The 26,424-nt window shown below is 42.3% G+C and overlaps 2 long non-coding RNA genes across 2 annotated transcripts; one reads left to right on the top strand and one right to left on the bottom strand.

Annotated features, from left to right (window-relative positions):
• The first annotated feature begins 13,212 nt into the window (after positions 1–13,212).
• Positions 13,213–25,867, top strand: LOC135423178 (uncharacterized). Its single transcript, XR_010434732.1, has 4 exons — positions 13,213–13,389; positions 17,058–17,142; positions 22,182–22,271; positions 24,720–25,867. It is a non-coding gene; the product is annotated as an uncharacterized LOC135423178 (long non-coding RNA).
• On the bottom strand, positions 21,362–24,739 carry LOC135423186 (uncharacterized). Its single transcript, XR_010434737.1, has 3 exons — positions 24,639–24,739; positions 23,032–23,351; positions 21,362–22,837 (listed from the first exon to the last, which is right to left on the bottom strand). It is a non-coding gene; the product is annotated as an uncharacterized LOC135423186 (long non-coding RNA).
• Positions 25,868–26,424: the final 557 nt, after the last annotated feature.

Raw genomic sequence — 26,424 nt, 5'->3', positions numbered from 1 at the left:
AACATTTCATGACTTTGCAGATGTACTCAAAGCTCTTTATAGTATGTCCCCAAGCATTTTATCATGGCACATGAGGAGATATTTCACAGTATTCTATTTAGGCACTGCTGCTGGCCCAGAGCCTAGGCATTTGAACAGTAAACTCCTTTTAGGATTCATGTGAATGTGCACAGAGATAGTGAGGCAAGAAACAGAGGATATAATTAACCACTAAAATTCTTCACAGTCATTGCAAAATGCCAACAGACTGTTCATCTTTACAGAGAATATAAAGTGGAATTTAAGCACAGGTCTCTGTTCCTGTTTTACCAGCCTTAATCTCAGATATCAGGGGCAGAGGCGGTTTCCTGAATCTTTCTGTGTGCTCTTTCTTCCTTCTTCAGAAATCTGTTGTAGAGTGGCTTATGATGCACAGCCTGCCCTAGTGCAGACCAGCAAAGCCTTTAGAAGATGTGATCTGCCTTACTGAAGCTCAGACTAGTTTCTAGGAACAATTTGTGAAAGTGGCTGAAATCTTAGGGACCTGCTGTACAGACAACATACTGCTGTATGTTAGAGTGGAACTGCAACACATTGCAGCCATCCCACAACAGGTTACATGCAGGATTCCTTGTTCCTTGTTAATGCATTTTCCCAGTTCACTGTAACCCAGATTGTTCACCCAGGGAGCTTTTCACAGCCACTCTTCCTGTGATACAGTTTCCATGGGAGGAAATATGGGGAAACCCACAGTGTAGGAAAGCCTGAAGTGACTACCTCCACTTCTGAGTTTGCTTTGTTATAGAATAAGCCTGGAATAAATGGCAAAAGAGAAATCTGAATCTAAAGGCCTGCATCAAGAGCTGCTAGGAACCTGTACAGGGCTAATCCCATGAAACACACCGAGATGCTAAAAGGTTCAGGTAGGTGCCTAACCACTTTAAATTACTCTCAGAGGAAAGTTAAAGCTCTATTGTTTTAAATTCTTAAAACTGTCAACTGGGAAATTCCCTGTAGAAAGCAGGCCTGCAATGACTAGTCCTCCAGTGTCTTTCCCACCTTCAGCCCCTATGATTTATGTGCTCATAAATTCCTTTGTGTTCCTTACTTACCTGGAAGATACAACTATGGCTGGCATCCAAGAACACCATAGTGGAGCTGCGTTAGGCTGTTTCCTATTGTCTCTTCTCTGCCTGAATTTGGATCCAAGAGCAGATACAGACCAGATGTAACGTGTCCTCTTCAGACTGGAAGGCCACCTTTTCCCATGGGGACATCCATCCTGTTCAATTCTGCCAGGTGATGGTTGAGACATGAAATGCCCTGTCCTTGTCAGCTGCTACCAGAATGTCTTCCCTTGCTGCACCTTCCTCAGGCCCAACCCTGTTCCTGGCTTCAATCCTGCTCTATTTCATTTAAAGGTGACTGCATCAGGAGAAACAGAACCAGTCTGAAGCAGAACTGGTCTGAACTCAGAACCATTTCCCTACAACCACAGGCTTTGTGGAATATTTACTTCACATCATTTTTCAGGACGAAGTTTTATTTCAAAATAGCATATAAAGGAATTGTTTGTTAGCGTAACTCTGTTCCATGTTAGTGTACCCAAACCCCTTCTTTGCCATGTATACAGCAGTGTATTTGCATATCAGAAGATTTCTCATAGCTTCTCAAGTTACTGTGCCTGCCTAACTGCTTGCAATTGCCACAGCAACACTGGGGGGGAAAAGCTTTTACAAATGCTTCACCAGACAAATCACATTTTTAAGCAGAAGCAGAACAATTCTCTAAAAAAGATGTTTTCCATGAGGGCAGAATCAGTACACTTAGCTACAATACTGGAGTGTCAGATGTTTATTGAGTCAGCAAAGGAGATATAAAAAGAACTGGCAGGGCTCTGCAAATCACTTTGATTTTTAGTAGTGACTCTACTACAGTAAACAGTAAATAATGTAAATAGCAAAGGTGTTCTCATTCACAGAGAAATGAAATGGGAAGTCAAAATCCTTTTTTTTTCTTTGTGATAAGAAATCTTTTGAAACCCTCTGATGCCATTTCTTGTTCCATCAGTATCACATTAACTTGATATGTTGCTGTTAAACAGCCGCACTTAAATACATCAAATGGATTAATGCTGGCATTTTATCAGGTATAGTTTCTGTTTCTGTAAGACATCTCTAGACATATAGAAACTACTTAAAATGAGAAAGGAAGTTTCTCCTCTTCACTGATTCAGAAAACTGTGAGTAACTGGCTGATATTTCTTGAACATCCCGATTAGTGCCAGGCTGGTCACAGCGATGACAGGGCAGATAAGTTAAGGGGGCTTTGAAAATCTCTCTAGTGACACAAGTTAGCACAGCTTCGAAGTGCTCTGAGCTGTGTGACACAGCAAGCAGAGACACAATGAGGAAGAGCCTACAGACACATCCAAGCTAGTTGCAGTTTTGCCAGACATAACTCAACTGAAGCTGAGGGATGAACTCAGCGAGCTGTCTTGCACTGGCTTCACTTATCTGGTATTGCTGTATGTAAATCCTCAGGCTGAAGGAAGAGGAAGGAAAGTAGTTGCTCTCAAGAGAGAGTAATTTCATCACTGATAAAGAAAAGCACTAAAAGAAGTGAGTCACTGGGCTCCATTTACAGGGTAGTAAATAAATACAGTGCAGTCACTTGTTACTTACTGTTTTAGTACCAAAAGTAAGAATGAAAAGTCTTCTCTGTCCCAGTTCCATTTCTGGTTTCTCCCTTGAGCATCCAGCAGTTTATCTCTGTAAGGATAAGCCACTTCACAGGCTGGCAGGTAGGCTTCCCTTCCCTTCCTACTGTGCTGGGATTCATGTGATTCCTACCTTAAATATATGACTCTGTTCAAATAACCTTCAGCTCATGGGCCAGGGCCTTCCTCCCCCTGCTCTCTAAGAACATCACTAAATCACTGCCAGCCCTGGCACGAAGCCTGGCTCCAATTGTGTCATCTTGGTCTTGTGTCACAAGCCACTGGGGCCAAGGCAAGGTCAGGGCCTTTCTGATGAAACAGGAAAGGTTTCTCCAAAAGGAAAACTGAACCCAAGAAAAGGAGATCTTTCTATCTTCAGATGGATTTTTCAGCACCCTGTCTCCTTGTGCAGGACAGTTAGCAATTTCCTCCCCTCTCAGCTGCTGCTGACACATGGCTGGATGGCTTCCAGCCTCCTCTGTGCACATTGTTCTGCGAGTGTTTGTCTTAGCAAAGTGCAAAGCCAGCTGCACCTTGCAATTAATAAATATATGTCAACACTCAGTGCAAGCCCAGTTATTATCATTACCCCAGAATTAGAGGGATGGCACAGCCACTGAGCCACTCGAGGGTCTGATCCTGTCAGGTGCTCAGCACTCTTCATTTCCACTGGCAGCAGGCAAAGGTGGAAGCCAGGAGGGAATTATAGGACTCAGCTATCCAAGGGGTGATTCTTTATTTAGTCTCAAATTCTAAAAGAGATTATCCCTGTCAAGAGAGAGGAGCAAAGAAAAATTAATAGCTAGGGGCCATCCCCTCAATGGCTGTAAAATAATGCCACTCACTTAACAGAAATGGATCATTGCTGATCTACATCAGCTCAGAATCTGGTGCTGGTAAACATGAAATTGATACTATAAAAGGAAATTAATAACAGTGAAAACTAACCTAAAAGATGAATACAGATGCAAGGATTCCTATGCTGGTTACAGTGCAGCTGTGTGGGGCTTGAATTGAATTTCTAACCCATCTTGACCCTGACAGGTCAGAGAACTCCCCATTTTATGCTTGGAGCAGTGCCCCCCTGGAGCCAGGGTCACAGTGACATACCTGTGGAGGGAGGACTTGAATCCTCAGACCTGATTATGATTTGCACTAATGCCTCTTTTCACTGTAAATGCTGTGACATTTACATAACACTCTGAGCACTGGTAGAATGATATAGAAACCATGGAGGGTGATCTTGAAAGGAGGTTAGTTTCCTGAAAAGGCAGACAGGATATATTTTTGAGATATCTCCACTCTAAAAATAGTTTTTCAGGCTAAGTCCTCAGGTCTTGATTTCAAGAGTTCAGCATTACTTCTGTACCAATACTTTGCAGAATTTGTAGAAGTGCCCAACTAGTCTTCAGGTATGTTTGTAATTTCAGAAATCCTGCCACCCCTGCAAGCAGAGGGTTAGGCTGTCCAGCAGGATTTGGCTGCATCTTAAGGAACAGATGGTTCCCATCCAAGGTGCTGTGTCAGAAGGCTTGAGGATTGGGCTAGAAGGCTGGAAATGAGCAGGGCCTTGACAGAGTGGTAGCCTGGAGTACTGTCAGGTGTAGTGATGCTTCCACAGGGAAAGGTGCTTGCTGCCATTTACTCTTTTCCAAATCTGTTGGTCAAAGCATCCTTACATCATTTAGGGCAAGAGAAGAGCTGGAGTGAGTGCTGGTGCACTGACTTGAATGGAGAGCAACCTAAGAAATACACAAGGATTTATAAATCAACTGCCTCGAAGGAGGCCAGCTGCCAAAACCCAGCACAACCCTGGGCCTGGCGACTGTCACTTGCATATTACAGAAGTGTCAGCTCCTCCAAGAACTGTTATTGGTAGAGCAGTGGTTACCCCTACTTCCTCTGCCCCTTCTAATGTATATGCAGACACTGCTGTAATATCCAGGGCCATTGCTGCATGATAAACACCAAAAGAGGTGAACTGTGCCCTGTAGTGAGTTAAAGTGAAGTGTATTTAGGTGCAGCAGGCAATGCTGAAGGGTTATACTGTGGTTAGACAGAGGGACTCTGTTGAGTCATGTATTGCTGCAATCCTTACAAAACAGTTTCTAGAGCCCAGTCCTTCCTGAGGAGCACCAGACCCCTCTGCCAGCCATGGACCTGATGCTTTACCTCCATTCATATCTCCAGCTTGTTTAATATTGCTTTGAGAAAGTTAATGCAGGAGTTTGACTCACCATGGATAATTATTATTACTGTCATCTATCTTGATTATTGTGGAAATCAGCTCCCACATTAGACATTGTTACTTTATCTCTTCATTTTCCACTGTCACATACATAACTAAGTATCAGTGGTCCCTTTTATGTAATAATACCAAGAAATGGCTTTTCCTAGGTAAACTCACAGGGAAAAATGTCATCATGGTCCAGAACTGTTTAAAGTCGTGGACCTGCAGTTTCCCAGCCCCATACCACTGTTAGAAAAGGCTTCTGAGCTCCATCAAGCTAATCCAGAGGCAGTGAAAGATTCTGAATAATGTAAAATTTTAATTTCTTACGTAATCAAAGCCAATGTCTTCTGTGAAAGCCATAGAGGACTATCTTGTATTTTTATAACACCTGTTTGCATTTCAACAAAGCAACCTAAGCATGAATCGTGTGTGGTTGTATCAGACCTCCTGAGCAAGGTTGCAGATAAGTGACTTCCTGGAGAGGCTGGGTGCTGCCATGCCTGTCTGTGTCCTTGTGCTCAGGAGAGTAGAGCCCTCACTGAGCCTTGGGGTTGTCACTGCCACCATGCATAGTGTATAGCACTGTTTAGCCCTCATCATCTACATCCTCTTACCTACAGGTTGCCCATAAACTAATGAAAAAGCAATTTTGCAATTTTCCTGCCAAATTTTTTCCCTGGAAGGTCTCTTCTTATGACATTTTACCAAAACCCACAGCCCAGACTTGTTTATGATTGAGCTGCTGCACCACCAGTACCGTTTCTTGCTGCTTATAGTACCATCTATTCTTCTTTTAAACTTCTCCAGACAAAAGGCATCCCTTTTTTTAGTTCTTTTTTCTTTTATTTTCTGTTCATACATTACCTAGTATGAACAGGTAATAACTAGTGGAGTTATATTCTGTAGTAGAGTGGGTTTGGTGTGCAAGCTCTGTGCTTGCCTGTTTTTAAGAGGGAGCTTTTTTTCCATTCTGTGGTAAGGCAACAAGAGCAGCCACAGCTGTGAGTTTCAAGTCTCTATGCTAAGTTGCTTGTGGCTGAAGTTAGTTGGTTTGTTACTTGTGTCCTTTAATGTGAAGAAGGGTTTCCCCCAAAACTGCGTTGGCAGGCACAGCCAAAATTCTCCATGGTGCCTCCCTGCTTCTGGATCATCAGCAAGAAATTAGGTTCCTTCTGAAAACAGGAGAAGGGGGGACTGCCTTACAGAGGGTGCAGAAAGCAGGTCTGCAGCAAATACTGCGTGGCTGTTTTTTGATCACTACTACATCATCTGATACAGAGACAGTGTTTCTGCCTGGGAAGTGCATCCATCTCGGCACTGCTTTCTGGGACTTTCCCTGACTGCCTTGGTGTGCTCTCCTTGCATTTGGAGAGCCTCTTCTGCACTGGGTCCCAGAGCCACTGGCTTTAAGACCTTGTTTGTGCATTTTGACCACAGGAGCTCATTAAATGAGCTGATTAAAGTCTAGATCCTCAAAGGTGTTTAGGTACCTAAATCGGGTTAAGCCTATTTGATCCCTGTGGGGTTATGTACCCCCATGTTTTTAAGGAGCTGGGTGTAGTGTTGTGGTTTGGGAAGAGGAGGAAGAGAGGGCAAGGAAGAGTTATTTTCCTGCAAAATGTGCATAAAAGGACTGAGTAGTGGAAACAAAGAACATTAGACCCTGAATTAGAGATCTGAAGGCTATAGAACTTATGAAGAATAAATAGTGGAAGTAAAATTAATGTTTCCCACATTTCCTCCAGCTTCTCAAAATATACTGGGGCAAACCACACATTTTCCAATACTGACATGCCTTTTTCATCTTATTTGTTTCTTTTCCTCACTGCTAGTCTGCCACTGACCATCAGCCCCTTCAGGCAAGGACTGTGCTCTCCTTCATGTCTGTAAAGTGTTTGGCAGACCTTGGGCAATAAGAACACTCCTTTCAAAACCAACCAGGTAGTGCACGGATCTATGCTGTCCTGAAGCCCCACACAATAGAAAGAGCACAGTATGTTGATTCTTTGGTATTTATTATTGGTCTTATGTGCTGGTGAGCTGGTTTCAGTTCTTTTTCCTCATGACTGCTGGGCTCCAGCTTCAGTTGTAATAGGCCCTGATGAATATCTGAATTTTAAGGGGACTGCTGTGGCTGTGCCTGGGCATGGCTCCTACCTCAGAGTTCATTTCATCATGAGGGAACCAGGCTACTTCCCAGGCACAGTCACATGTTGGAAAACCACTTCTCTGTCAAGAAGGAGCTGAGCCACTGATGGTAGTGGTTTGTCCCGGGGACCCTTTTGCTGCAGCTCAGAGGGCTGGGGGTGCTGGCTGCTGAGGGATGCAGAGTGGAGTGGAGTTGTCCTCACTCACCTGTATGGCTCTCTGCAACTGCTCTGACAAAGCTCAGTGGTGAAGAGGCTGCTTATTATATACGCCTGGCAGACATAAATATGTGCCAATGCTTATCTTTTATGAAAACAAGGGAACAGAGATGTCTGCTGCTGCAGTCTCTGAGTGTGCATGAAGTCTGCAGGCAGAAACAACAGCTCCCAGCTCTCTGCAAACACATTTCCTCCTTTTGCTAGGCCACATCCAGCCAAAAATGGCTTCTCACCCTTCACTGCAAGAAGGCGAGGCAGTGCCCATGGAGCCCATTGAAACAGAGCTGGAGGAAAGGCTGATTAAGACATGAGCGAGGGAACTCTGCTCACGAGGCATTCCCTGCAAGGGTGCTGATGGGATGTCTTCCCATGAACCCTGCAGCAGCCGCCGCCTTCCCCGGACCTCCAGAGACACTGGGAGAATTTCCTCTTCAGCTATTTTCAGGCAGCATCTGCGTCTCTCACCAGCCATGGATGCCACAAGGCATGGTGCCAAAATATCAGCAGCTTGGCAGCTTCTCTACATGGACTCAAGAAATATATTCTGGATTAGCTGTACCATCTGCCTCTCACAGGTGTTCATCTGGGAGGACGGGGGAGGAGAAGGGCACCTGAGGGCACCAGCATTGAACGGAAAGTGTTTTATAGGGCAATACACGTTGTAGCAGCTGGTGCTGATGGAGAAGGAATAAGGAGGAAGAACAGATACTAATTCCTACCTTGGAAAGATTAATAAAGTTTACTGCCTAGTTTCACTGAATCTCGGCAAATCTAAGTCCTTGCCCCTTGGTCTGCTGCAGGGGTCCAGGGGAGGTTCAGGGTAAGAATCTCCAGGGTTATATACTAAAGAAGGGTAAGCAAATTTCTGGACAAATTTGGAGAAGAACTATGTGGTGTGTGCCTTGTTTTTGAGTAAGTGGAAGTTTGCACCAAGCATCCACTGGCCACGGGCTTGGGATTTTTGTCAGCTCTGGCAAAATAACCGCTGTCTCTCAGCAGACACCACAAAGGTCTCATCCTCTTTTACTTGTTCATGGTTAATCTTTAATATTTTCCTGGAAGTGGAACTCTACCGGTTCTCACAGAACTACAAAGCCACATTTATAAACAAAGATCTTATTTGTGAGAAGATGAAACCCTGATGGCAATGAATGGTTTGCTTTCCACCACGCTACAGAAACACTGTTTCCTGCCACTCCCATGAAAAGAATTTGTGGCAGCAGTCCCTGCACAGGCTGCACACCTACAGAAACCATGGGCTGCCCACGCCAGCAGCACCAGCGCCTGTCACCTGCCTCACCTCTGGGGACAGCTGCAGGTCAGCAGGAGCTGGAGCTGTTACACCTGCAAGGCTCCATATACCACCCATCAAAGAAGGGCAAATGGCCTAGCTTAAAACTTTTTTTTAATCTATTGCAAGGAATGGATTCTCACTGAAGCAGGAGGTTATTTATGCTGTTTGGAGATAAGCTGTTATTAGGACAAACACTAGGCAGATCTGGCCCACATCTTGCCTGGTGCATCTTCCTGCTGTCATCCTTGCTTGAAGAAGTCATGAAAGAAATGTGGAAAGCCATCACCACTTCTTTCTCTGCCTTCTGAGCTGTTGGTCTGAAACTTCCTTTAAAACCTGCAGAAGGTACAGGGATGGCTGAGCTTCCCACAGTGGCACCTCCACTTCCATTGTCTTCAGAACTGTTCATGGGAATGGAACAACTTTGCAGCAGCTACTCTTCAAGACATAAGGCTGTGCAAATCATGAAAGAATGGCACAGAGAGGAAGAAAAATAAACACACTCTCAGCTCCTCATCTGCAAGCTGCTGCTACATAAAAAGGCAGCACAGAGCTGGTGTAAGGAAAGAGATTGTTCTTTCATGTGGTTTCCAGATAACCACCGATAACATATAGGATTGCAGCTGACCTTGTGATACCATATTGCTGCTTATATTTTCTTTTAAAGTACAGAAAGCTGTGTTGCCTAATGCAAACAAGACTGGCAATGAAGAAACAAGCTCACAGCACCTCCGGTAGCAAGGCTGATGACTACAATATCACCTTTCAGCCACTGCTCTCCTGTTCTGTCCATCATCATCTGGATCATGTACTGTCTATCATTTGACTGTAAAATATTCCCCTTCATCATTAGACACATGGTTTCTTGATCCCCTGGACTGAACCCCTGGGCTTTCTTTTCCTTCATCTGTGGAGCTACACATAGTATGTTGCAACATTCCTGCTACCACACAGCTTCTCAGGAGATGTACAAGGCCCACCTTTTTGGTGGGTCCTTACCACCACACTTCAGGCCTAATTGCAAGTTAGAGCTTCTCCATCAGTGGCACTGTGAAGAAACCAGAGTCTTGATCCAAGCAATTTTAATTGGATACTTATGGGAATAAGGACAAGTAATAAGAAAAAAAGTAAGCTTTGCTCTTTCGAACTAGACCAGGAAAACCTTGACTGAGCTCAGGAAGGCTCACAGTGTAATCTTGGTACATCAGCTATCCATATTGCATAGAGTTCCAAAAAGTTCTGGTTTTATTCAGCATGCTAAATAGCATTAGTATTTATTTCCTTATGTGAATTTTCTATTTCTATCACAACTTTTTTGTTCTCAGCCACAGAATAAAAATACACCAGATGCTAATGGCTGTTTGTTGGGTATGTAGAAAGTGGGGAAATTGAGACTCAGAAAAGGAATTGCAAAGACTTGTAGATAGAACAGAATAAAAGATATTGTCAGTTGCCTCATATGTCTCATACTGTTCATATGCCCCAGTTCCTTAAAATGATCATCTCACTCCATGAGGACCAGCATGGCCAAGTCAGATATGGCAACACACTTTCTGAGCCCTTTTTAATTAAGAATGGTGTGAAACAAGGCTGCGTTCTTGCTCCTACCCTGTTCACTGTCTTTTTTAGCATGATGCTCCAAAGGGCCACAGCAGATCTCAATGATCAGGACAGTATCTACATTCGATACCGTACTGATGGAAGCCTATTCATTCTAAGGCGACTGAAGGCCCACACCAAGACCTTAAACCATCTTGTCCGGGAGCTGCTTTATGCTGATGACGCTGCCCTTGTTGCACACACAGAAGCAGCTCTGCAGCGTTTAACATCCTGCTTTGCAGATGCTGCTGAGCTCTTTGGGCTGGAAGTCAGCTTAAAGAAGACAGAGGTCCTCCATCAACCTGCACCTCAGGAAGTCCCCCATCATCCCCACATCACCATTGGCCAATCAGAACTCAAATCAGTCCAACAGTTTAATTACCTAGGCAGCCTCATCTCCTCGGATGGTAAGATTGACGAAGAGCTAGACAACAGGTTGGCAAAGGCATATAGTGCTTTTGGAAAACTCCACAAAAGAGTATGGCGTAATAAACACTTGAAGAAAAGCACCAAGATCAGTGTTTACAAAGCCATAGTGCTGTCTACTCTTTTATATGGTTCCGAATCATGGGTCATCTACCGCCACCACCTGCGTCTCCTAGAACACTTCCATCAGCGCTGCCTCCGTACAATCCTAAACATCCACTGGTCAGATTATGTGACCAATACATCTGTTCTAGAGCAAGCAGCAGTCACAAGCATTGAGGCCATGTTACTGAAAACACAGCTGCGTTGGGCAGGGCACGTCTCCAGGATGAAGGACCACCGCCTCCCTAAGATCCTGCTTTATGGTGAACTTGCCACTGGCTGCCGCATGAGAGGAGCCCCGAAGAAAAGATACAAGGACTCCCTGAAACAACATCTCAGCCTTGGCCATATTGACCACCATAACTGATCTACTCTGGCCTCAAATCGGGAGGCCTGGAGACACACCATCTATAACGCTGCTGATGCCTTTGAGAACACACGCAGGATCACTCTTGAGGAGAAAAGGCAACGCAGAAAGAACCGTGTCTTGCGGAATACACCATCTAAGGAGTCTTTCTGCTGTGCCTTTTGCAATCGGATATGTCTATCTCGTATTGGCCTCGTAAGTCACCATCGTGCCTGTATCAAATGTGGATAGAGCCTTCCCAAATCTTCGTTCGCGAAGCCTAGCCATGATGTATACAATTTAATAAAGGCATTAATATCTTTGGGCATCTTGTAATTTTTAATGCTAACTTTTCGTGTCACTTATGTTTGGGATGAAGGCAAGAGAAAGAGAGAGAGAGAGAGCGAGAGAGAGAGCAAACATCATATTAGTCCTTGTGAAAAGTGCCAGCAAGTACTTAATACATATCTGTGTCAAGCAGTGCAGAGGCAGAAAAATCCATACAAACATGTACCGAGAGGACCTACAGAAAACTTCTTGCCGTTGGGAAGAGAGAGCTACCTGAAGGCTCCCATGGTCTTGCCTGCTTCGGATGCTGGGAGAGGTCCTAGTGTAATGTAGGGTAATCTGTTTCAATCGCAGCATGAGCCTCTGCTAGCTACTGCAAGCATCCCAAGACCACACAAGCCACAGTCCTGTCAGACTCCCCAGACGTTTGTAACAATATCTTATGACCTCAGATATTTTATGGTAAGCTGTGTCTGATCTTTAGGAGCACCTGTAAGTTCAATTCCTACAGAGCTGACTTCCACAGAATTTTTATGAATATGTTTTACATAGAAGATTTGCCCTGTATTACGTTTGAATGTGTATCAGACAATAAATCGCATAGCTGCTGTGCTGGTCATTAGCAGACGTCTCCCCGGGGTTCCAGGGTAACCACATGATGTACAGACTGGTTGGGCAAGTTTCAATCCCAGAGGGAAAAAAGAAGAAAGTGATGACACAAGGCTCAATTAATAATGAATTGGAGGACCAAAATATAATAATTGCCAGTAAACAGATGTTGTGGAAAAGAGGTCAAACAAACTGAATGTTTTATAACTATGTAGTTATTTTTACCAGCTGATATGTTTAACATACCAATCATGCCATTTTTTTTAAATTTAGCACTATACAATTTCCACAAATTATGCCTACAGTGGACTGGGAAACACACTACTAAGAGCTCCAAAAGTAATAATAACTGTATGACATGATATTGGGGGGCTGCTATCAGGTTTCTGTAAGCATCAACATCAGGATTGAGGGCATCCAGCATCTTAAATTAATGCCCTGGAAATGAATATAAAATCACTGCTAATAAAATTTGCAGATGACATAAAGACAATTATGAGGACAAAGCACCCATACAAACTGACCAGGAGCTCAGCAATCCTGGATCATTCTAACTAGACCAGTTATGCAGTGAAATATAAAGTAATTCATTTAGTGTCATGGAACCAAGCCAAAGTTATAGACTTCATCCTGTAAAAGAATGATCTGAAAAAGATTTTAGCAGAAAGGCAATTCAACATGGACTCCAAAGGCAATTCTGTGATAAAACACGACCAGTCTTACCCTGGAACTTCTAGACTGGTGATTACTGAGTAGGACTAAGGAAGTGATTTTTCTGGATAGAACACTGGGCCAAATTATACTGGAATACAACATCTGGTTTTGGTCTACACAGGTTTAAAGGATTTTGGAAATAAATCCGAAAGGAGAGTTTCCTGGTTACAGGGGCTGGGATCAGTTTATCATTACATGGGTATAACCAAAACTGTGTATTCTGCACCATCTGTGTCATTTCTGATGGACTATTAATAAATGGATCGTTTGCAGCAGCTGCCCAGGGCACACCTGACACCTCAGGCTACAAACTGGGTGTTAAAGAATCACTGTGAGGCAGGGGAGTGTTCTTTTGTTTTCACATCAATGACTCAGCTGTGATAACTCCGCTCTGGAAAGGCATTAACACCTTCACACCCAGACTGAGGGGTCATCTCTGCTAATGGGCCACCCAGGACTGGCAAAATAGGCAGCTGCAACACTCGACCGTCAAAGATTCCAAAAATATCCCATGACTCACAGAGTTAAATCACCTATTGTGAAACTCCCCGTCCTGGAGGAGGGACTGGACATTCCCACCTGAACTTGAGCATATATAAACATCGGGGCTGGGGACTTCTGGTACCACTCATTGGATCGAGAGGAGGACCAGAACACCAACAGGACTGCGACTGCCACTCTCAACAGGATTGCCATGATCATCTGGACCAACAGGTTTTTCTTTCCTTTTACTTTGCCCCCGGGGGGGCACGTGGTGCTCAGCACAGGGACCAACAAACACTGTTCTGTTCTTGTCCCAGGGTGCTGAGTTATACATCTGTCTTTGGGGGTTAAAATCAGTTTTCTCTGTATTATTGTATTTATTGTAATCTTTTTAGTAAATTGTAACTCTGACTTGTAATCTCTCGAGTTGGGTTCATTTCTCCCACTGGTTTACTTTTAAACCAGCACAGAGAGAAACCTATGCAGCAGGAGATGCAAGAGCTTAGTGCTTTAGCTTATTGAAAAGCATATTGAAGGCACTGAATTATATCACAGAAGTACCTTTCTTGTAGGCAGAAAATAGAAGGGTTCCACAGCCTAGAGGAGAAGACTGTAACAAGGACTAATGACTGGAAACCAAAACCAGGCAAGTTCAAATTAGAAAAGTAAGAATTTTTTTTTTTTTTGGTAGTGAAGGTGATCAACATGACCAAAGGAACAAGTTATTCTCCATCTCATGGCATCTTCAAATCAGCCCTTGCCTTCGCCAAATGCAAATTATTGGCTTCATTCCAGACATAACTGAAAGGAATTTAATGGTCTGTGATACACAGGAGGCCATGCAAGATATCTAATGATCCCTTTTCACCTTAACTTCTGTGCATCAGTGAATTAAAGGAAGGAATTCTGGTACTACAGGATATTGCCAACTGGGAAAGGATGAACTGGTGCTTTTGGCATCCAGAGAGGAGTGGAGGGTGCTTCTAACAATCAGATGCTTGTTACTTTAGTTACAACTTTACTCTTTAGTAATATTATTAGAGGCCAAGAAATTAATTTCTTTTGGGGTTGGGATGGGGTGAGAATTCCTGTTGCTAAATTTTTTCCTAACAACAGGCTTGGAAAACAAATTTTCTTTATTTTCTTATCTCAAAAATTTTGCTTTGAATTTTTACTTAAACAAATGTCTTCATTTGCTTAGCAAATGAAGCAAATCATCTGGAGGTTCCTAGTATTATCTGTGATAAATAGTTAATACTAAGCCCAGTCCAAAGACCATTGAAACTCTTCACAAGGAAGTTTCAGATTCACCGACAGTCAGTCATTATGCAGTCTCTTAGTATCCACATTGGGTCAGTAGAATAGACTTCAGCTACTTTGGCATAGATCTGGATACACACCTGGGAAGCCTATCTGCGTTGGTTCAAACTCTACACTTTGTAGGATTTTTTTTTTTTTTTAATAAACCATACAGCAAATTATATTTTACCAAGAATGGTATTATTCTGCAGATACAGTGTCTTTTCCACAACTAGGAGAATGTTGACTTTCATCATAAAGTTCAGTTTCACACTACCAGTACCAAATAATTTGTTTTTTCAACTTCTCTATTTTCTCTCAAAACAATATTCTAGAAGACCTGAAGAGAATTAATCCCAATAGTTTTCATTTAGCTCCTACAATAAAAATGCCCTTTTTTAAAAGTATCATATTTGTCAGTCATTCCTGCCTCTCTGCTTCATCAAACTTCTTGAAAATTTGGCCTGCAGGAGTACTTGAAAAAAAAGGTGTTTAAGCAAAGTGGATTGTTAGAGCCAACTCCACTGATTTCACTGTCAAATTTTCTCACTATTAATATCAGTAAGTATTTTTTATATAAGTAGCAATAATACTGAATACTGTAGATTAAATGACCTAGAATATATACAATAAGGGCCCTATTCTTCAACAGGTGTTTTCTATTACCCATCTGTTTTTATTATAAAGTTTTTGCCTACAGCTGATCTGAAAAAAAAAATATATCTACTGTTCTATGTGCATTACTCCAGCATAGTGCTGGTTCATACTTGTGTCTCCTACCCAGCACAGCATCAGAAGAAATAATAATAATTATGATAGTATTGATGATAATAATAATATTTATATATATACTCCACAAGCAGAAGAATACGTACCAGTATTAAGAAGAAGAAGGGATTTACCTAACAGGAGGTTAACTCGGTGACAAGAGATTAAGATGGGAACAGGTGGATCCAGAGTACTTGGAGATTGTATATTTTATTAAAAGTCTATGTTAAAATGTTTTTAACTTAACTCGTTTATGAAATTATACATATCATTATATATATTTCATACATATGGAAATTTTTCTCATTCAGAAAATCTGACACTACCTACTCTATTCTATTATTAGGAACACCCTCTAATATTACTATGTTCAGGCCCATTCTAAGTAGATCAACTATAGTCCTGTTCTCTCTCTCTCTCTCAAAAAAAAAAAGGAAAGAAAAACCCATAGAAATGCATCACCGATGCACTAACGCCTACTGGGAATATTTTCTCAGCTGGGAATGATAAACTGTCAGTAGAGTAGATACTTTGGGGAGAGGGAAAGATGCAGCAGAAAGGAAGGAGAATCCACAAAGTGGGAAGCTTATTGTGAAATAGAAAACCTGCGATGAGTTCCCTATCCTGCCACTGATACCTTGGGGCCATGTAGATGATGTCTCTTTAGTGTCTCTGCTCCTTCTCCAGGAGTTCTTCACCACACAACCATGTTGTGAGGCTCTCAGATCTGATTGTAATGAGGAACCATATCGAGAGAGAGAGACAGCAGGATAATATCTGCCTTTATTAGGGGACAGATACTGCCTTGCAAAGCCAGGACATGGATCCCTGCTGTTAGGATATGAACAGAAGGATTATTAAATGAATGGGTGTCATAACAGAAATAATAACACTGACCTCTAGTTTTCATCAGTATTAATGTTGTTCCCTCATTATAACAAACTATTTACCCTTTGGCCTCATTTTATGCACATGGGAATCAGATTATTGCCTCATAAAACAAAGGAGCAGTGAGATTATCACTTAAGTAATGGTCCCAAACATACTGTTAGCACAGTGTCACGGACTGTTGCTATACGGCAGAGCAGTATAACCTCTTTCATCAGGGCACAGTCCCAGTAACATGGGCAGTGGAGCAAGTAGAAATGTCACAGGGCAAGTGAGCACAGCTTCCCATTCACCCTTGGAGCAGTCAATCCCCAGAATTTTATCCTTGCAACTTGTTAAACCTCTGAAAGCTCACAGCCATTTAAAAGTGATAGCTGCTGTGTCCGTGCCAAATTGTTTTATCAGTTTTAGATAGCCGATTTTTCACACACCCTCCCCACCCCACCCCCTTGGTATTTGCTGATAAAATGTTTGCACACTGTTACATGGGGAAATACAGAGCACTGGGCGGGGGGGCGGGGGGGGGAGGAAAGAAAAAAGGCCTTGATAATTTCAGTGCTGGCATTTCAGAAGGAGAATGTCAAGCAGTTTATATCTTGTTGACGTTGAACCCTGGGGCTCTCCCTCCCTCCTTCTTCTTCATGTTTAAAGCAGGCAGAGTGATCCTACGTTAAGGGCGTGTAGTCAGATACCTCTGCTGGGGATTCTTCTGACCAGCTTCAAGCACACAGCAGTGACTGAAGTCCGTGGAGACAAGGATCTGTGGATATAATACCAGCATTGTCTACACTTTCATTTCTGCCATACGCTGGCCCCTCTCCTCCTCTGCATTCATTGTCACTATTACATTTATCTGGAGAGAGAGGCTACCGTAGGCTGCATATTTATTAATCATTCTTACCTGCTTCTCTTTTTGTTCTTTGCTCTCGTTCTTTTCTGTACAGGGAGACTGAAAGGCAGCAGCATATCATTGCAGAAGTACTTACACAGTACTTTTCTTATCCACAGATCTCCAAGTGCTCTACAAAGGTAAGTGCTAATATAACAATTATCATTCCTGTTTGTCAAACCAGAGAAGCGAGGCTAAGAGAGAAACCCAAGGGCACACAGCAGGCCAATGACACGGAGTGGGAGACACCTTACAGCTTCTCTACAGTATGTTGGATTTTGTTCATCGTGTTTCTTAAGTCAAGTAGCCTTGTGGAAAGGCCTCTCTTGTCCTCTATCAGAGACCTTTTGACAAGCAGAAGACACCCTTGCTTTAGTGGACAATCCAGTGCAGCAAAATATTATCTTCACTGTAGTAGCAATAGGGTTACTTTCTTCCCAGCACTCTGCAAAACTCCTTCCCAACCACTGCTTCCTGTAGAGATTACTATGCTGACAGGGTTAGCAGGCTGCAAAGGGTGCATAGGGATCAAGAAATGAATAGATGCATCAGGAGATTTAGCAGAGGTCACTAAACCCCTGACTTTTAGCAACTACCCCTAAACACCCCTCCCTTCCAAAGCTGGGGACCGACCACCCTGGGTAGGCAGATCTTTCCCCAATTACACAGACACAGCAGCAAAATTTTGATTTCCCTGAAAGTAGTGGTGTCTGTATAATATCACACTGCTCATTTCTAGATCTTGATTTCAGCTTTGTTTATCTTCTGAGTACAGTTATAAAAATAAAATCCAGATTTTTTTTTTTTTTTTTTTTTTTTTTAAGTGCTGATGAGAATGGGAGTCTGGATGTCTCAGGGATTAGGTAATGGGAGAGACAGTCTTTGGCTTGAAGTCACCCATTCAGCTTTGGTCAGGTCAGCTGTGTGTTAGCATTTATATTGTTTGCTATCCCAAGTACTGAGAAGTTGGTGGTCCTATTCTGATGTGCAGCTCAAAAGGAACATTTTACTTTGAATGTGAAGAGGATTTATTAGCAACAGGGCTGAGGAGTATATGAGCATGGAAAATTAAGCAGGCCTGAAACTTCTGGGCTGTGCCAGGATTTCAGTTCACTGGAAGATGCCGTGGATAACACTGCACATCTCTTGCAGGTAATTGATCTAGGGAAAAGTCTTCAGTGCAATCAATCTAGTACCTTCTCAAAGGTGGTATTGTCATTTTTAAAGAGGCTGAACATTAGTATTGTTTTCCTTTGATAATTGAAAGTTTCAGTAGATTTAACAAATTCCTTTTCAGTTAGGATTTAACAAATTCCTTTTTGGCTCACACTAGCATATGAACTTAATGTAATTTTGTATATTATCATCTCCACTGAAAATATTCTGTAGTTTCTTTTCCTCTCCTGGTATAAGTAGAATATCTATAATACAGTACTTGCAGCCACTGCCAGTGCCTTGGACGATTGTGAGGAGAAATGTGAATTAGAAGTGGATTTGAAAAAAAATCCTTTCCTTGATGGTACCTTTGTAACTGATTAGATTTGGTAATGGACTTGCAAATGAAGTTTAAACATTAATCTAAGAGCTCAATTAGGTAAGGTATTATGGTGCAGTGGAGATTTTCTCCATTCCCCAAGCAAGTGAAAAAACCTTGGAAATCAAGACAAAATCAGCTTCTTTTCTTTCTTGTCTTTAGAGAGGTTTAACAGAGGTTGTTACTGAATTAATGAAATATTATTGATTCATATATCCTTTCTAGTAAGTGAAATGGAAGGGGATATCACTTATAGTTCCTGAGCAGTTTCATACTGCAACTGGCGACACCACTGGAGCCTCGTAGGCCTGAAAATCCCCAAGCAAATCAGATCTCTCTGAAGGTCACATTAGCAAGCCATGTGACTTTTTTCAATAAACCCTTCAGATTTAACTTTGCATTGGGAGTCATAAAGTACACTTTTCAGTATGACCGAGTTACTGGATCCCATAATGTTTTCTTACAAAGGTGTAAACTCAAACTTGCACTTAACTGCATGGGAATTAAGCATATCATTAAAGTTAAGTGTGTGCTTAAGTACTGCTCTAAATAGAAATGCTTTCCTGAATCTGGAATAGCGGAAAAGAGTAATTCCTTCCACTGCAGGCCTTGCAGGGTAGAATGCCATAACCTGCATAATGCATGAGGTCAGATAGAATGGTTGGCTGTAGTCATCCTGTTTGGACCTCCAGCCTGTGAATAAGACACATCGTTGGTCAAATACCAACTTTCCAACTGGACTACATCCAGCACTAGCAAGCAGTGTTTAGAATTATACTAAGGAAATAAAGACAGGCTGGGGTAATTAAACACAGGGGAGATTTTTTCCATTCACAAGCCCTAGACATCAGTGTTTTGAATAACTTGTTCTATTAAAAAGCTATCTTGCTACAATATATTTGAACAATCCTTTATTCTGCTCATTCTATTAAGGTTGCTCTAAAATTATTCCACTGAGTATTGCCAGCAGCTTTGAGAACTTTAGCACACAGCATTAAGTAGAAATGAATAAACACTTGGCTAAAATAACACATGGTGACTCTCTTAAAAGGCACTGTCAAGGCATTTTATACACTTTTCCTTTTACTCTGCTTTTTTATAATATTCCTCTGAGAAGACTGAAAATCCTCATTTCTTCCCACTGTCATTTGATCCCTCACTCTGTGCAAATAGATGTTGTCTTCAATGGCAATGGGAGAGAGCCTGTCTCGTTCCTCTTAGGAGTCTTAGCTTGCACAGTCCACTGCTCTGCTGAACCGTTTTCCTTATGGATCAGCAGTGAAGGTGTCCCAATAATTTCTCCTATGCAGCTGTGTGATGAAGGGAGCATCTGAAATGCAGAATTGGTAGTCCATATAAACCAATGACTGTGAGATTTTTAAATATAAACTCTTGCAAAGTAACACCTAACATCTGCACGCAGGTGTAAAAATCTCCTCACAGCACATGAACCCAGCAGATGCTGAGTTTGGTGAAGAACTCAGCTGTCCACTGCAGTTTCCCACTACAAGAGCCATCTTCAGTGAGAGACTCATCCCATAAGTACCTAGTGATGCCTTACAACAAAAGACATTCTTTAGCTACTGCAGGGAGGATAACCTGAGCAGGATGATGGTTCTGCTGGCTGGGACCATTCAGCAATGGATTGACAGCACTGATGGTGACTCAGGTATACAAGCCTCATAGCATCAGCTTGGCTCATATAATGGAGTCAGCACTGAGTAACTCAGTGTAGCCATCCAAACCATCTCCATCAGATATACCACTTCATGTGAGTTAGAAATCTATGCTGGATGGTGCTTTGAAGCAGGGAATTGCTTGCCTCTTCCCCCATCTTCTTGCACCCTAGTGCTTTTTGCAACACATTCATCACAGCTCCTCCCTCCCCCTCTCACTGTCATTTGGCTGCCTGAGGAACAGCAGGAATGTGGAGCCAAGTGACTATGTACTGATTCACTTCTCTCTGAGGTAGCACCAGCAGTCTGCCAGCTTTAATCACACAAAAAAAATTAGTTTAGAAATGTGGGGGCTTTTTATAAGCCCTGAGGATAGGTTCTCTTCTCATCTGTGCTTGTGTCAATCAGGAGGATGTCAACAAAAGCCAGTGAGACCTTGTTTATAGTGCAGTCTTAATTCCTTTCCAAGTCTCCTAACAGAGGGTAGATGCCACTATAGAACTGTTGCCTGTCAGCAGTCAAACAAAAGCATGCTGAAGTAGTTCCTTGGACTAGCTAATAAAAAACAGCTTCCATTAGTTCAAGGGCTATCTCCTCTCGCACCATCCTCTTTCCAGTTTCTCCACTGTCTCCTCACCCAGACCTGTAACCATCCAACGTGACAGTTGCTGGTCACAGCATCCATCTCTGCAAGAAAAATATTAAATCTCAGCCCAGGAATGTCCCAGGGAACAAAACTGAATTTCTTGAATTTAGGAGGAAAAACCATCTAGGGCAACTACAATTTCACCGTATGGGTGGGTGTTAGGGGGATTTCCACCACACTTCACAGATCGAGGGAGAGCAATGCTCTCTACCAGCATTACATCACCCATCTTGAAGAAGAAAGGCAACAGCTGTTTAATAGCACTGTGTAACACTTCCTGACAGCTTATGACAAAATGGGAAGTGGAAATTGGACTTTCTTTTTTAAAGATCATTGCTACTATTTTACCCACCAATTCTCTCTCATGAATTGTGTGATTCAGCCCCAAGAGGACTTGCCTGAAGAACTGTTCTCACAAAGAGAGCTACTGTGAAAGCCCTTTTTGACAGGTTTTTCCAGATTTGACGATTTCCTTGACATTAGACTCCCTCCCTCCCCCTCTCTCACAAACCCGTGCATGAGTATAGCTCACTGTCTACTTTCCTTTCACCATCTTTCCATGAAAATAATTAAAAGTCTCTGTGTAAAGATCTCTCTGAAAGATTTGTACCTCAAACATAGTCCTACTAAGACGAATTTTGTGGGGAAGCCTGAAGTACTTTTGCAATCTTTACCCCTCAATTGCATTTTGAAGTGCTGTAACAGTTAACAGATATTTAAAGAGAAACGATGTTCTGTTTCACTAAGGCTCTGTGTTTTCAAAGTACATCAGCCCTTGTCTTGAGCTGATGCAAATTTCCACTTTGATACATTCACAGTGATTTGGCCCCACCAGGGCCTTGTCCCATGTGCTTCCTTTGAATTAGCCTCATGTTAGCCCTTTCTCTCAGAAATAGAGCTCAAGCTCCTGTCTGCATTACAGGGTCCAATAAATAGCCTCCCATGAGATGGGAGATTGTGCCCATCCCTTAGCCCATTGTAAAAGGGAGGCAGCATGACTGATGAGTCAGGTACTTCAAGTGAGGTATTACAGAGCAGGTGATGCATGGTACCCTGCTAGCAGGGTCAAACATGTCTGAGCACTTTTCTATTTATGGGATGCTTTTGAGACAATATAGTTGAGATTTATTTTAGTATATTTGATTCAGGACACACTTACAGAGTTGAATTTTTGTATCCATACCTGTATTGTTTATGTGCGAGTACGCGTGTGCATTTTTATGTGTGTATATATATTGTAGGCACGTTGCTTTGGTTGGCTGCTCTTCAGATTCAAGACACAAAAAATTCACCAGTTTCATAATTCACTACTCACATTCACAGACCTTTCCAGCCTCGAAAACCATAACCACTCTCTACATTTTGTAAGATCAGACGACAAGGACCACTGCCTCGTAACGGTGCCTCATAACAGTAAGTATTGAAGTTGGACATCGTATTACAGTGCAAAATTGCAGATAATAATCACGGCTCAAAGCATATCTCTGACATAAGCATAAATATTGCTCATTAAATATTATGGGAGAGGAATATAAAAATCTAACTTGGTCTCTCATTGAAGCAGTAAACAGCACAGCCAAAGCACCTGCTACAAACAGCTCTGTAAATCTTTATATAACATATGGCATCCAGCAATGAAGAATTAGTTTGTCTTCATGTTCATCTACATTTTGAGGAAAGATATAAGTTCCTGGGAAACCAAATCTAAACCTTTCCAGAGGTGCTCATCCTTGGGAACCTCAGCATCCTGTTTGAGACCTCAATAATTCTCCGTGTGACTGGAAAGCGCAGCTGCTTCCAGTAGCCAACACAGTGATATAAACCACAACACCTCCATCCTTTCTGAAGTAGATCCTCTGCTAAAGCCAATGAGAATTTGGCATCTGTAGCAGTAGTCAGTTTGGCCCTTCCAAATAAGGTCTTGGTGTGCAGTTTTCAAGTCAATTGCCAGAGGAGATTTTCTTCTGTGAGATATGTCCCTGGATTTAAAAGAAAAAAAAAAAATAATTGTGCTAGCACTTTTGTTACTTATATGAGTACAAAAGCTGTGTATAGACCAAGCCAAAGGCTTAGGAATCAAAATATACATATTGGATTGTGCTAGTTCACTGGAAGCAAATGAATACATTCAAAACCATAGTCCAAGCAAGATAAACCATACTTTAGCACTCACTAAGCTGATAAAACTGAAGGCTTCAGTTCAACAGATGTCTCCATGAAAGAAGGCAGGCAGTCATGTGCGGTTCTGCCTGCGCTCTGAGCCAGCCAGATGTGAGGCAGCCAAGAAGTCCTAGTGAACCATGTGTGCTGGATCCAGTGTGTCATATGTGCTCTTGATTAGTTTTCCATTTCCAGTCTTGGAAGACATTCTTGTCCATATGTGGATTAATTATGTGTCACATGCTCCTTTTGCAATCAAGGAGCAATGTCAGCATTTTTCTGCAGCTACAGAAGCACCTTTACATTGAAAGAACTGTAGGTTGGCATCTTTTCCTAGAGCAAAAGAGGGGAAAGGAGAGGAGAAATAAGCTTACTAAAAATGGTTCTTAGATTTAATTTTCTTACTGTGAGCTATGGGCTTACAGTTAAAATAATTAAAGCACAAATATCACATAGGTAGCTCACATAGGGCTCCTAAATTTACACTGACCACATAAAAATTACCAGGTAGTAAGGGATGCTAAATATTTACTATAGCTTCAGTAGTCAGCACTTTTGAAAATAGGCCACTTGATATAGGCAGCTAAACAGGCATGTTGGAAATGGTTTGCCTTAATTAGTTCCCCAAAGTTACATAGATTATTAGAAAAATAACTAAAGAAGCATTTTTATTCAGGAGGCAAAATGTAATGCAGTGTTAAACTATTAAATGTAATTTGCATGAAACGTGGTGTGCACACACAACTCCCTCTGTTTGAACTTTACAGCCTTTCTATACAATATACTAGTAATAATTTTCCCCTTGTAATACTCGTTAAGTTCCTCTTGCTTTGGGGGATATTAAGTGAATGCTTTTGTAGGTAAAATGACAACTGCAAATGAATGGTAAGATTGTGTAGCTGAGTGGATAAAATACTTTAAATCGTGGCACTATGATAAAGACACCTCTGCAAAGGTTGCAAATCATTTTTCATTTTAAGGTCAGTGTTCATGATTCCACTAACATTTTTAGATGGGTTTAAGACTGAGGTTCATTCTGTTTAAATGAATCACAGGGCTGTATCTGTAGAAAGCTTTCTGTGCCTGCAGAGAACCCTGCTCCTATTCCACAGCAAGGGAAGATACAACCCTCTATCTGGGAAAGCTCATCAGGAAATTATTTAATTTGGCACTAAACAGCTTGATCTATCTAGATTCTTTCTCCTCTAGCTCAAGAGGTAGGCTCTTTTTTACTAGTCGTAGGCTCAGCTTGCACTAATAATGAAGGTCATGACCTTACAGATAAGGAGAGGGATATTTTACCTTAAAAAGCCATCTTATGAGAGATTACCAGATATCAAATTTGGGAATTTTCATGGAAATTGTACAGAGGAGAATAATGCAAGCACTTAGGGGGCTCTAAAATAAATCTCTCTTCAACATATCACTATAATATTAGGAGATTAACTTTCTACACGACTGTCTGCATTAAGGAAAATTCTGTCCATTTTAAAGGCAAGCTCAGCTGCAGTACTGCACCAGCAGGTTGTGTGCAAAGGTAGGCAGGGTTTGGTCTTATTACCAAAAAAAGCTGCTCTCACTGCTGCTGTGAAACAGACACAGGTTGTCCTCGTGGCTTACCTCCGTAAAAGCTGATATTAGTTTTGTCTAACAAATTGGACAAATGCAATCTGAAAGCTGTGATTTCCTCTGCATCCTTAGGGAGAAATATCTTCAGGAAGGTGCTTTGACGGGTTAGGAATTTTTCCCAGCTCCTGCCTTCAGCTGACTTCTCAGAGAAAAGGGTAAAAACAGTGAAAGCAAAAGAAGAAAAGTGGGGTGCCTCCAAGTCCAAGAGGAATTTTTCAGAAAAGCATCCTAACTTTATGAAGCGTGATATTAACTTGGGCTGAGCCTTTTGTCAGGCCTAAAGGTGTGGCAGAGTTTGTGCATGAACCCAAACTGTGCCCCTATGACTCCGTGTAACAGCACAGACTTGAATTTATACTGAAGAGGAGAGCTTGATCAGTCTTATGACTTTATGATGAGACTGGTAGTCAATGCTTTCCTGTCTCACTTTTGGAAACAAAGACTTTTCCACTGGCATGGCATTGTTCCCTTCATGGGTGTCCTAGTATATAGACAGCTAAATTCAGTGCTAGTGTAAGTGAGCACAACCCTTGATACCTCAGCTGAACTGAGGAACGTGCAACGGCAGTGAACCTGATCCAGTTTACCAGAAGAAAAGTGTTGTTTACTACTGGGAGCACCTTACTCATTGCTGCTAGTGCTGTAAATATATATTAAGATCCACTATCTCCATCACTGCCCAGCAACCTCATCAACTCTCAGCTTCCCTTTACTTTAGTTAAATTCTCCATCCTCACCTGAACCCCAGTATAAACTCCCCTTTTCTCCTGTTTTTTGGGTTTTTTTCTTTTTTTGCGGTGGGTGGGGGAGGAGGTGTTGAGAAGGGCCCTATGGACACCTCAGCCGCAGTGGTGATTTTGCAGCGTTGCTAAATTAAGTCGCCGATTAAAGCCGGCGCGCTGCGAGCTCCCCCTCCTGTCGCCGAGCCGGTCGCTCGGGGCAGCTCCGGCTCAGCGCCGGTGGTACCTACAGGAGGGCAGAAGGATGCTGAAGAGGGGCTAAATCTGGAGGAAAACTCCTTCGAGCCGCCAAGGGAGGTCTGGCATTGAAAAAACTGGCATGTCGGAAAGCAAAGCAGCTTTATGTTGTACACTAGAGCCTTCATGGACTAGGGTGATAAAATTGTCTGGCGCAGGATAACACTAGCCTTTGCCAGGACATCACTTATTTTATACAATTGCATCTTTAAGAAGGTAATAAATGCTAAAATTACAAGAAAATCCCTTGTTCCTTTACTATCTCTGTATCTTCCTTTGCAATGGTTTAACTCAGAGGGCTTGGGATATAAGGAGAAAGCAGAATTTTTCAGAGACTCTAAGCCTGCCCCTTAGGCACAGAGGAAAAGTGAATACAAACTAGTCAGAAGGATTTTGTGCAGGTTTTCTCCATCTATGTAGCGTGTCTCTATACAGCAGTATGAGCAGAACCTTGCATAGTATACACTAGGCATGAGGGATGGGAGAGCCAGATCCAGAAGTGCATTGCTGTGGATGCTACTGTAGCTCATCCCCGCTCACAGCATCATGAGAGCATTTTAAGAAGGAATGAAACTTTCCAAGTGAAAGCTCTGCTGAGAAATCATCACCAGCCAGTGTTGCCCAACAACAGGCAATCACTGTAGGTCTACCCTTGGGTCTGACATGGTTTAGAGTCCAATTACACAGTGAAGCTGAGAGAGCAAGTCCAGGAGCTTCCTCTCACTCTTTCTCAGTGGCAGGGTGTACTCTGGAGCAACTATGAACCAGCTGCTTGAAGTGCGTAGCTGTTCTCTTGTTTA

This window comes from Pseudopipra pipra, chromosome 1, assembly GCF_036250125.1.
Source record: "Pseudopipra pipra isolate bDixPip1 chromosome 1, bDixPip1.hap1, whole genome shotgun sequence".
In the NCBI taxonomy this organism is placed as follows: domain Eukaryota; kingdom Metazoa; phylum Chordata; class Aves; order Passeriformes; family Pipridae; genus Pseudopipra; species Pseudopipra pipra.
This window is presented reverse-complemented; position numbering and strand designations above follow the sequence as displayed.